The sequence below is a fragment of the Amia ocellicauda genome, chromosome 12, assembly GCF_036373705.1.
Source record: "Amia ocellicauda isolate fAmiCal2 chromosome 12, fAmiCal2.hap1, whole genome shotgun sequence".
Classification (NCBI taxonomy): Eukaryota; Metazoa; Chordata; class Actinopteri; order Amiiformes; family Amiidae; genus Amia; species Amia ocellicauda.
The window spans coordinates 38,868,562-38,879,270 of record NC_089861.1 but is presented as its reverse complement, the minus strand read 5'-3'; the positions used below and the strand labels follow the sequence as shown (position 1 = coordinate 38,879,270).

The 10,709-nt window shown below is 44.6% G+C and overlaps 5 non-coding genes across 5 annotated transcripts; all 5 read left to right on the top strand.

The window, feature by feature from the left end:
• The first annotated feature begins 1,459 nt into the window (after window positions 1–1,459).
• Window positions 1,460–1,533, top strand: trnai-aau (transfer RNA isoleucine (anticodon AAU)). The gene has a single exon. It is a non-coding gene; the product is annotated as a tRNA-Ile (tRNA).
• Window positions 1,534–2,784: 1,251 nt separating this feature from the next.
• trnai-aau (transfer RNA isoleucine (anticodon AAU)) lies at window positions 2,785–2,858 on the top strand. The gene has a single exon. It is a non-coding gene; the product is annotated as a tRNA-Ile (tRNA).
• Window positions 2,859–4,109: 1,251 nt separating this feature from the next.
• Window positions 4,110–4,183, top strand: trnai-aau (transfer RNA isoleucine (anticodon AAU)). Its single transcript has one exon. It is a non-coding gene; the product is annotated as a tRNA-Ile (tRNA).
• A 1,251-nt stretch (window positions 4,184–5,434) lies between these two features.
• Window positions 5,435–5,508, top strand: trnai-aau (transfer RNA isoleucine (anticodon AAU)). Its single transcript has one exon. It is a non-coding gene; the product is annotated as a tRNA-Ile (tRNA).
• Window positions 5,509–6,759: 1,251 nt separating this feature from the next.
• On the top strand, window positions 6,760–6,833 carry trnai-aau (transfer RNA isoleucine (anticodon AAU)). The gene has a single exon. It is a non-coding gene; the product is annotated as a tRNA-Ile (tRNA).
• Window positions 6,834–10,709: the final 3,876 nt, after the last annotated feature.

Below are 10,709 nucleotides of genomic sequence, written 5' to 3'. Positions count from 1 at the left end.
TGTGTGTGTCTGTGGCTGGACCGATGGGGCTGATTGGAAACATCATCGACCTGGGTTTCTCTTCATCACAGATACATCTTTCGCTGCCCACATGCCCGAATTGCTTTTCAGCTGGATCACAGCCTCGCCCCAGGTGGGCAAAACCTCCAAAAGTGGTACAAACTCATCCACGTATTCCAGTGTTTCCGAGAAAGCTTGGCATAGTGAGTGAGAAAGTCAACCCTGACAGTGTGGCGACAGATGAGAAGCCACGGAATTGATGCACTCTGTGATGTCATAGAAGTCAGCTGTGAGAGAGTTCTGAGATGTCATCGCTGAACTGGCAGTGAAGGGAGAGGGAGAGGAAGGCAAAGCATGTACATGGCTTCTCTCGCTGACTGGGCAAGATTGGATTAATGAGAGAGTGCAAGGACGGAAATGCAGTTGTTTTCTCGAAGAGTGTAGAAGAGTTTTCTGGTCTCCTGATGGAGGCGTAGGTTCAAATACCACTTCTGACAGACTGATTTATAGCATGACCAATGCTAGGAATTGCAAAAGTGTTCTTTTATTTTCTGACACTAAGCTGTTGGTCACCTCGACTCGGTTGCATAAGTGTTGAAAGTCACGGATTCCCGCAATTCTGTGGCCGCATTCTCAAGGCTATCTTCTATAATACACCTCTCAAAAAAATAAGGGAACAAGTAATCATCACAGCATAATACCAAGTCAGTTACAGTTCAGGCATATTAATCTGTACAGTTAGGAAGCCTAAGCGGTTGTGAATCACTGTCTCTTGTTTTGGTGCAAATGAAAGTGACAGCAGGTGCACCGGAGATAGGCAACAGCAAGACAACCCCAAAAAGGGAATGGTTTTGCAGGTGGTGGCCACAGACGATTGCTCTCTCCTTATCCTTCCTGACTGATTCTTCTCTAGTTTTGCCTTTTGCTAGTGTCCTTGTCACTACTGGAATTATGAGGTGCTCCCTGCAGCCCATTCAGGTTGCACAGGTAGTCCAGCTCCTCCAGTATGGCACATCCATACGTGCCGTCTGAAGAAAGTTTGCTGTGTCTCCCAGTACAGTCTCAAAAGCATGGAGGTGGGAGAGTTACGAATTATGCAATGTACGGTGAAGATCTTGAGGTTTCCTAGATTTTGATCACGGAGATCCGATGTGTGATTTAAGTGTTCCCGCAGTTTTCTTGATCAGTATATAATCTCCCGGTGGACGTATACATCCTCTCAGAATGGCCGAGTGGTCTAATTTGCCAGACTTAAGGTGTTGTTCCCTTGAAGAGTGTAGAAGGGTTTTCTGGTCTCCTGATGGAGGCGTGGGTTCAAATCCCACTCCTGACAGATTGATTTATAGCATCACCAATGCTAGGAATTGCAAAAGTGTTCTTTTCACACTTGTGTGTAATGCATTTTGCAGCCAAATTACATAAACATGAGGAAATGCCTGGCAGAGAGACTCCTTTTGATGGCCGGTTAGCTCAGTTGCTTAGAGCGTGGTGCTAATAACGCCAAGGTCTTGGGTTCGATCCCCACATCGGCCAAGACCGATCGTAGGTGCTCATCCGTCTAGTTCGAGTCCTGTTTTTTGAATGTTTGACATGAAACTCCCTGAAGGCAAGCGTAGTAGTGCACTTAAGCAGTGGTAGGATCCACAAGACTTCATCAAGCCGTGTCAAAGTCGGCCATCTACATGCACACGGGAAAATGTCCTTTCGCCGCTTTGCTTTTCTCAGAACACTTCATTTGCATTCTGTCCTCTGATAGTTTCAACTCGTGGGCTCCTGCCAATTCCTTATTACACAGACTTGGAGAGGGAAGCAATGCCAGTGGCTTCAAGAATCAACGCAAGTTTCATGAATGGCACATCTAAGCCATGGTGCCAACCAGACATTGAGCTGTTGGTCACCTCGACTCGGTTGCATAAGTGTTGAAAGTCACGGATTCCCGCAATTCTGTGGCCGCATTCTCAAGGCTATCTTCTATAATACACCTCTCAAAAAAATAAGGGAACAAGTAATCATCACAGCATAATACCAAGTCAGTTACAGTTCAGGCATATTAATCTGTACAGTTAGGAAGCCTAAGCGGTTGTGAATCACTGTCTCTTGTTTTGGTGCAAATGAAAGTGACAGCAGGTGCACCGGAGATAGGCAACAGCAAGACAACCCCAAAAAGGGAATGGTTTTGCAGGTGGAAGCCACAGACGATTGCTCTCTCCTTATCCTTCCTGACTGATTCTTCTCTAGTTTTGCCTTTTGCTAGTGTCCTTGTCACTACTGGAATTATGAGGTGCTCCCTGCAGCCCATTCAGGTTGCACAGGTAGTCCAGCTCCTCCAGTATGGCACATCCATACGTGCCGTCTGAAGAAAGTTTGCTGTGTCTCCCAATACAGTCTCAAAAGCATGGAGGTGGGAGAGTTACGAATTATGCAATGTACGGTGAAGATCTTGAGGTTTCCTAGATTTTGATCACGGAGATCCGATGTGTGATTTAAGTGTTCCCGCAGTTTTCTTGATCAGTATATAATCTCGCGGTGGACGTATACATCCTCTCAGAATGGCCGAGTGGTCTAATTTGCCAGACTTAAGGTGTTGTTCCCTTGAAGAGTGTAGAAGGGTTTTCTGGTCTCCTGATGGAGGCGTGGGTTCAAATCCCACTCCTGACAGATAGATTTATAGCATCACCAATTCTAGGAATTGCAAAAGTGTTCTTTTCACACTTGTGTGTAATGCATTTTGCAGCCAAATTACATAAACATGAGGAAATGCCTGGCAGAGAGACTCCTTTTGATGGCCGGTTAGCTCAGTTGGTTAGAGCGTGGTGCTAATAACGCCAAGGTCTTGGGTTCGATCCCCACATCGGCCAAGACCGATCGTAGGTGCTCATCCGTCTAGTTCGAGTCCTGTTTTTTGAATGTTTGACATGAAACTCCCTGAAGGCAAGCGTAGTAGTGCACTTAAGCAGTGGTAGGATCCACAAGACTTCATCAAGCCGTGTCAAAGTCGGCCATCTACATGCACACGGGAAAATGTCCTTTCGCCGCTTTGCTTTTCTCAGAACACTTCATTTGCATTCTGTCCTCTGATAGTTTCAACTCGTGGGCTCCTGCCAATTCCTTATTACACAGACTTGGAGAGGGAAGCAATGCCAGTGGCTTCAAGAATCAACGCAAGTTTCATGAATGGCACATCTAAGCCATGGTGCCAACCAGACATTGAGCTGTTGGTCACCTCGACTCGGTTGCATAAGTGTTGAAAGTCACGGATTCCCGCAATTCTGTGGCCGCATTCTCAAGGCTATCTTCTATAATACACCTCTCAAAAAAATAAGGGAACAAGTAATCATCACAGCATAATACCAAGTCAGTTACAGTTCAGGCATATTAATCTGTACAGTTAGGAAGCCTAAGCGGTTGTGAATCACTGTCTCTTGTTTTGGTGCAAATGAAAGTGACAGCAGGTGCACCGGAGATAGGCAACAGCAAGACAACCCCAAAAAGGGAATGGTTTTGCAGGTGGAAGCCACAGACGATTGCTCTCTCCTTATCCTTCCTGACTGATTCTTCTCTAGTTTTGCCTTTTGCTAGTGTCCTTGTCACTACTGGAATTATGAGGTGCTCCCTGCAGCCCATTCAGGTTGCACAGGTAGTCCAGCTCCTCCAGTATGGCACATCCATACGTGCCGTCTGAAGAAAGTTTGCTGTGTCTCCCAATACAGTCTCAAAAGCATGGAGGTGGGAGAGTTACGAATTATGCAATGTACGGTGAAGATCTTGAGGTTTCCTAGATTTTGATCACGGAGATCCGATGTGTGATTTAAGTGTTCCCGCAGTTTTCTTGATCAGTATATAATCTCGCGGTGGACGTATACATCCTCTCAGAATGGCCGAGTGGTCTAATTTGCCAGACTTAAGGTGTTGTTCCCTTGAAGAGTGTAGAAGGGTTTTCTGGTCTCCTGATGGAGGCGTGGGTTCAAATCCCACTCCTGACAGATAGATTTATAGCATCACCAATGCTAGGAATTGCAAAAGTGTTCTTTTCACACTTGTGTGTAATGCATTTTGCAGCCAAATTACATAAACATGAGGAAATGCCTGTCAGAGAGACTCCTTTTGATGGCCGGTTAGCTCAGTTGGTTAGAGCGTGGTGCTAATAACGCCAAGGTCTTGGGTTCGATCCCCACATCGGCCAAGACTGATCGTAGGTGCTCATCCGTCTAGTTCGAGTCCTGTTTTTTGAATGTTTGACATGAAACTCCCTGAAGGCAAGCGTAGTAGTGCACTTAAGCAGTGGTAGGATCCACAAGACTTCATCAAGCCGTGTCAAAGTCGGCCATCTACATGCACACGGGAAAATGTCCTTTCGCCGCTTTGCTTTTCTCAGAACACTTCATTTGCATTCTGTCCTCTGATAGTTTCAACTCGTGGGCTCCTGCCAATTCCTTATTACACAGACTTGGAGAGGGAAGCAATGCCAGTGGCTTCAAGAATCAACGCAAGTTTCATGAATGGCACATCTAAGCCATGGTGCCAACCAGACATTGAGCTGTTGGTCACCTCGACTCGGTTGCATAAGTGTTGAAAGTCACGGATTCCCGCAATTCTGTGGCCGCATTCTCAAGGCTATCTTCTATAATACACCTCTCAAAAAAATAAGGGAACAAGTAATCATCACAGCATAATACCAAGTCAGTTACAGTTCAGGCATATTAATCTGTACAGTTAGGAAGCCTAAGCGGTTGTGAATCACTGTCTCTTGTTTTGGTGCAAATGAAAGTGACAGCAGGTGCACCGGAGATAGGCAACAGCAAGACAACCCCAAAAAGGGAATGGTTTTGCAGGTGGAGGCCACAGACGATTGCTCTCTCCTTATCCTTCCTGACTGATTCTTCTCTAGTTTTGCCTTTTGCTAGTGTCCTTGTCACTACTGGAATTATGAGGTGCTCCCTGCAGCCCATTCAGGTTGCACAGGTAGTCCAGCTCCTCCAGTATGGCACATCCATACGTGCCGTCTGAAGAAAGTTTGCTGTGTCTCCCAGTACAGTCTCAAAAGCATGGAGGTGGGAGAGTTACGAATTATGCAATGTACGGTGAAGATCTTGAGGTTTCCTAGATTTTGATCACGGAGATCCGATGAGTGATTTAAGTGTTCCCGCAGTTTTCTTGATCAGTATATAATCTCGCGGTGGACGTATACATCCACTCAGAATGGCCGAGTGGTCTAATTTGCCAGACTTAAGGTGTTGTTCCCTTGAAGAGTGTAGAAGGGTTTTCTGGTCTCCTGATGGAGGCGTGGGTTCAAATCCCACTCCTGACAGATAGATTTATAGCATCACCAATGCTAGGAATTGCAAAAGTGTTCTTTTCACACTTGTGTGTAATGCATTTTGCAGCCAAATTACATAAACATGAGGAAATGCCTGGCAGAGAGACTCCTTTTGATGGCCGGTTAGCTCAGTTGGTTAGAGCGTGGTGCTAATAACGCCAAGGTCTTGGGTTCGATCCCCACATCGGCCAAGACTGATCGTAGGTGCTCATCCGTCTAGTTCGAGTCCTGTTTTTTGAATGTTTGACATGAAACTCCCTGAAGGCAAGCGTAGTAGTGCACTTAAGCAGTGGTAGGATCCACAAGACTTCATCAAGCCGTGTCAAAGTCGGCCATCTACATGCACACGGGAAAATGTCCTTTCGCCGCTTTGCTTTTCTCAGAACACTTCATTTGCATTCTGTCCTCTGATAGTTTCAACTCGTGGGCTCCTGCCAATTCCTTATTACACAGACTTGGAGAGGGAAGCAATGCCAGTGGCTTCAAGAATCAACGCAAGTTTCATGAATGGCACATCTAAGCCATGGTGCCAACCAGACATTGAGCTGTTGGTCACCTCGACTCGGTTGCATAAGTGTTGAAAGTCACGGATTCCCGCAATTCTGTGGCCGCATTCTCAAGGCTATCTTCTATAATACACCTCTCAAAAAAATAAGGGAACAAGTAATCATCACAGCATAATACCAAGTCAGTTACAGTTCAGGCATATTAATCTGTACAGTTAGGAAGCCTAAGCGGTTGTGAATCACTGTCTCTTGTTTTGGTGCAAATGAAAGTGACAGCAGGTGCACCGGAGATAGGCAACAGCAAGACAACCGCAAAAAGGGAATGGTTTTGCAGGTGGTGGCCACAGACGATTGCTCTCTCCTTATCCTTCCTGACTGATTCTTCTCTTGTTTTGCCTTTTGCTAGTGTCCTTGTCACTACTGGAATTATGAGGTGCTCCCTGCAGCCCATTCAGGTTGCACAGGTAGTCCAGCTCCTCCAGTATGGCACATCCATACGTGCCGTCTGAAGAAAGTTTGCTGTGTCTCCCAGTACAGTCTCAAAAGCATGGAGGTGGGAGAGTTACGAATTATGCAATGTACGGTGAAGATCTTGAGGTTTCCTAGATTTTGATCACGGAGATCCGATGAGTGATTTAAGTGTTCCCGCAGTTTTCTTGATCAGTATATAATCTCGCGGTGGACGTATACATCCACTCAGAATGGCCGAGTGGTCTAATTTGCCAGACTTAAGGTGTTGTTCCCTTGAAGAGTGTAGAAGGGTTTTCTGGTCTCCTGATGGAGGCGTGGGTTCAAATCCCACTCCTGACAGATTGATTTATAGCATCACCAATTCTAGGAATTGCAAAAGTGTTCTTTTCACACTTGTGTGTAATGCATTTTGCAGCCAAATTACATAAACATGAGGAAATGCCTGGCAGAGAGACTCCTTTTGATGGCCGGTTAGCTCAGTTGGTTAGAGCATGGTGCTAATAACGCCAAGGTCTTGGGTTCGATCCCCACATCGGCCAAGACCGATCGTAGGTGTTCATCCGTCTAGTTCAAGTCCTGTTTTTTGAATGTTTGACATGAAACTCCCTGAAGGCAAGCGTAGTAGTGCACTTAAGCAGTGGTAGGATCCACAAGACTTCATCAAGCCGTGTCAAAGTCGGCCATCTACATGCACACGGGAAAATGTCCTTTCGCCGCTTTGCTTTTCTCAGAACACTTCATTTGCATTCTGTCCTCTGATAGTTTCAACTCGTGGGCTCCTGCCAATTCCTTATTACACAGACTTGGAGAGGGAAGCAATGCCAGTGGCTTCAAGAATCAATGACCATGAACTCAGACCCAATTCTTGGTGGGGGGGGTTTAAGACTAGAAAAGTCACTGGTGCCATCACTGGTATACATTGATTACAGATCGGGCCCTGTGTTCAGTGTGGCCACTGCTACCTACCTACATACCAGAGGAGGCTGGTGCATAGAGGTGCGAGAGAGCAGTTCTGGATCAAACACACCTGCTGCTGCGCTCTGCTCTCCAATGCGCACTGTAGGTCAGTCTCAGGACCAGACAGTGCGCAGTAAGTTGACCATTGAAATACTCTTGCTGTGCTGGATTTTATTTCTGCTATGACACTGACAATTTGATGAATGGTGATAGCTAGTTTAGGGTTACCATACATCAGAGGAGGCTGGTCCACAGAGGCAGAGGAGGTTGCTCCTCCTCTATCTTTGAGTGTTCAGCTGTTACTGTTTCTTCAGTTATATTTGTACTATATTACCTTGTTATAGTGTTAAAATGTATTTTCATTTAATAGTGTGGTTTTTCAAAGTAAATACTTTTTATATACATTAATCATATTAACTAAAACAAATATGATTTTCTTTTTAGTAAAAATAATACTAATCGTTAATGTTATTTATTGTTTGTTATTGATTGTTAAAAAAATATGTTTTAGCTCACAAGTTTTTGTGTTCTTTTCTTGGTAAATCATTTTAGCACCTTTTTGCCATGTATTGAACAAATAAGTGCTGTTTTTTATTTGACCTATTTGTATATATTTGCACAGTATATAATGTTACATAAGGGTCCAGGGATTGAATGTTACACTCATAACTTATTGTTCAGACATTAATACATAGATTTTGTTTTGCATGTAAATACTTGTTTGACGTCATAACACTTTGTTGTAAAAGGTACTTCTTAACATACAGTGTTAAAGATGCATTCTAGTGATGTTGGGGGGAGTTGTTTACCCATTCTCTCCAGTCAGGCATTTTCTTTATTTTTGCATATTAAGGGGACCCTATTTTGTTCACTAATACCATTCCCTCTTGCACTGAACACATGCTCAAGGAATGTGTCCATATTGAAGCACTTTTGGGGGTGAGGCGGGTGGAAAAGTTGTCTGTATTGTCTTGTGTTCATGGCAAGAAGGCATCACCGTTGTCTATTGTGTTCATTTTAAAATACATTTGTCACTAGCAAATGGTAGCAAATATGGTGGTACATTAATGCTGGATTGTTATGAATAGCCCAGCTTATCCTTGTAATTTGCTTCAATCTTGACTTACAAACTGAGTTTTTAAAACCAATTTTAAAAGCATGCCCCCAGACCCCCCTAGCAGACCTCTCTGTAATAATCATGGCCTCCTTATGGCCCCCGCCCCATTTTCAAAATCCTAGAATCAGTGAAATGATTTTTGTCCTGTTTTTCATGTTGTACAGAATTGATTTCTTATTATCATGGTTGTACAGTAAACTGTCCAATTTATTAATTCGGGACCGTTTAGCCTGGAGCTTAGGCTCACTCATATCTTCCTCTTGAAAGTGGCGACTGCAGACGATAGTATGAGGGGTTATGCTGAACTGCTCACACCAAATATTTTGTATCCACTTTTTGAGAGTATCTTCCATGGTAGGGAAAGTATGAAAAGAAAGCTCAACACGCAGTTGAACTAGAGGAAGCCTCACGCAGCGGGACATCTGATACCCCACTCCCCCGCTGTTATTGTGAAAATGGTGCGGTCGAAACACTTGGCCAGTCAGATGTGCGGAACACACTGATGTGCATTTTGCAGCTCAGCAAAGCGGAAACTGACTAGCGAGTCAAAATGCCTCACCAAAGGCAAAAATCAGGGGACAGAGAGGAAAAGGAATCGAAAGAAGCAGAGAGGCAATGGCCACATTTCTTGCAAGGCATGAACACCAGGTATGATAGGCGAAGCTGAACATGGCAAAAGTGAGGAGCTGGTAGACTCGCAAATAAAACGTCAGCTAGAAAGCTTAACCTTTAAGTAACGTTAGCACATTCACTTCACTAGATAAGAAAAAAAAACACTGCTTCACTGGCCATGAGAAGGGCTGTGTACCAACCCGGTATTAAACGGGCCCCGGTGCTAAATGATTAAAGACTGTAGTATTGATGAGCTCCGACGTTACGGTTCTTTTGAACGTGTCGGTGTCATTGGAAATCACGCAGCTGCAGCCGCTGCTCTGCTCTGTCGGACTGACACACACACACACACACACACACACACACACACACTATGGCAGGGATGGCGAACCCGTAATGCAACGTCTGAATTTCAGTGTGAATACATACACAATAAAATAGCACCCTTCCCAGTAGCTAGAAATACCACGCATTAGGCTGCTATGGGTTAGATCATGGGTTTTCAAACCGGTCCTGGAGTACCCCCTGCCCTGCTGGTTTTTGTTCCAATTTAGGTTTTAATTACTTAATTGAATGGTATATTGCTTTGTTAGGTCAATTAAGGATTCAATTAAGCAATTTAAGACCTCAGTTGCAGTGAACATTTTGTCAGGGTTCACATCGCAAAATGTGAGACAAATTCACCTCCATTTGCGATGTATTTTCTTCATCGATTCGCTGATTCTGCGATGCATTAAAATACGTTTTTCCGTCCCAAATCAAGCATCGAAAATGCGTATAAGCAATGCTGAGGTACCTCCCCTTTAAGATACGCGTATTTTTTTTATTTTATTGTGACGCCCGAGAGGCGGCCCGCACTCCGTGCCCTGTTACCCGAATCCCGTCCCTCATTGGCCAGCGGGTCTGTCACTCATACAGGGCAGGGCTGTAGCTTTCCAATTACACCAGACACGCCCATATCCGAGTACTTGGCTGCGCTGCGGGTTTGTGTGAGAACAAATAATCACCACTTTTGATAATTGGTAGACCAATTTAAGTTGCTAATCAAGCAACTCGTGTTGCTAAGCAAAATTATATTTGATTAGCATAACTACTATGCAAATTTGAGACAACAAAATGTACGCTGCAGTTGGAACAAAAACCAGCAGGGCAGGGGGTACTCCAGGACCGGTTTGAAAACCACTGGGTTAGACGATTGCACTGACTCCTTTTTTCACACGCAAAATTACATCGAGAGCAACAGACATGGACGGTCACTACTACTGAGTTCAGGCAATAATTATTATGCATGCTATTTAAAGTCGTTCACATTGTCTGGCAAACCCAGCGGATTGTACATCACGCATCACACTCCCCTCACACAGACGCACACAAAGAAAGATATAGAGAGACACAGAGAGAGACAGATAGAGAGAGAGAGCGCTACAGTAATTAACGGAGCACAAGAGGTGGCCGCCGAGGCCACACAAAACATGACAAAGTCAGCACAGTTTCCAAATCGACCCTATTATTTAAAATATATTCAAACTCGGCATTTACGTTTTCAAAGGAGCACAATCTGCCGGTTGTCGTGGTTGGATCGATCCATAATAATGCTAACAATGTTCCAATTTCCCAACTTACATAGCTAGCTAGCGTTAACTAATTTGACTCAGATCAGTGTAATGTGTGATGCGCTGCATCACTACACTGCATGCTCACGCAGCAATGACGCAGTGACACAAATGGA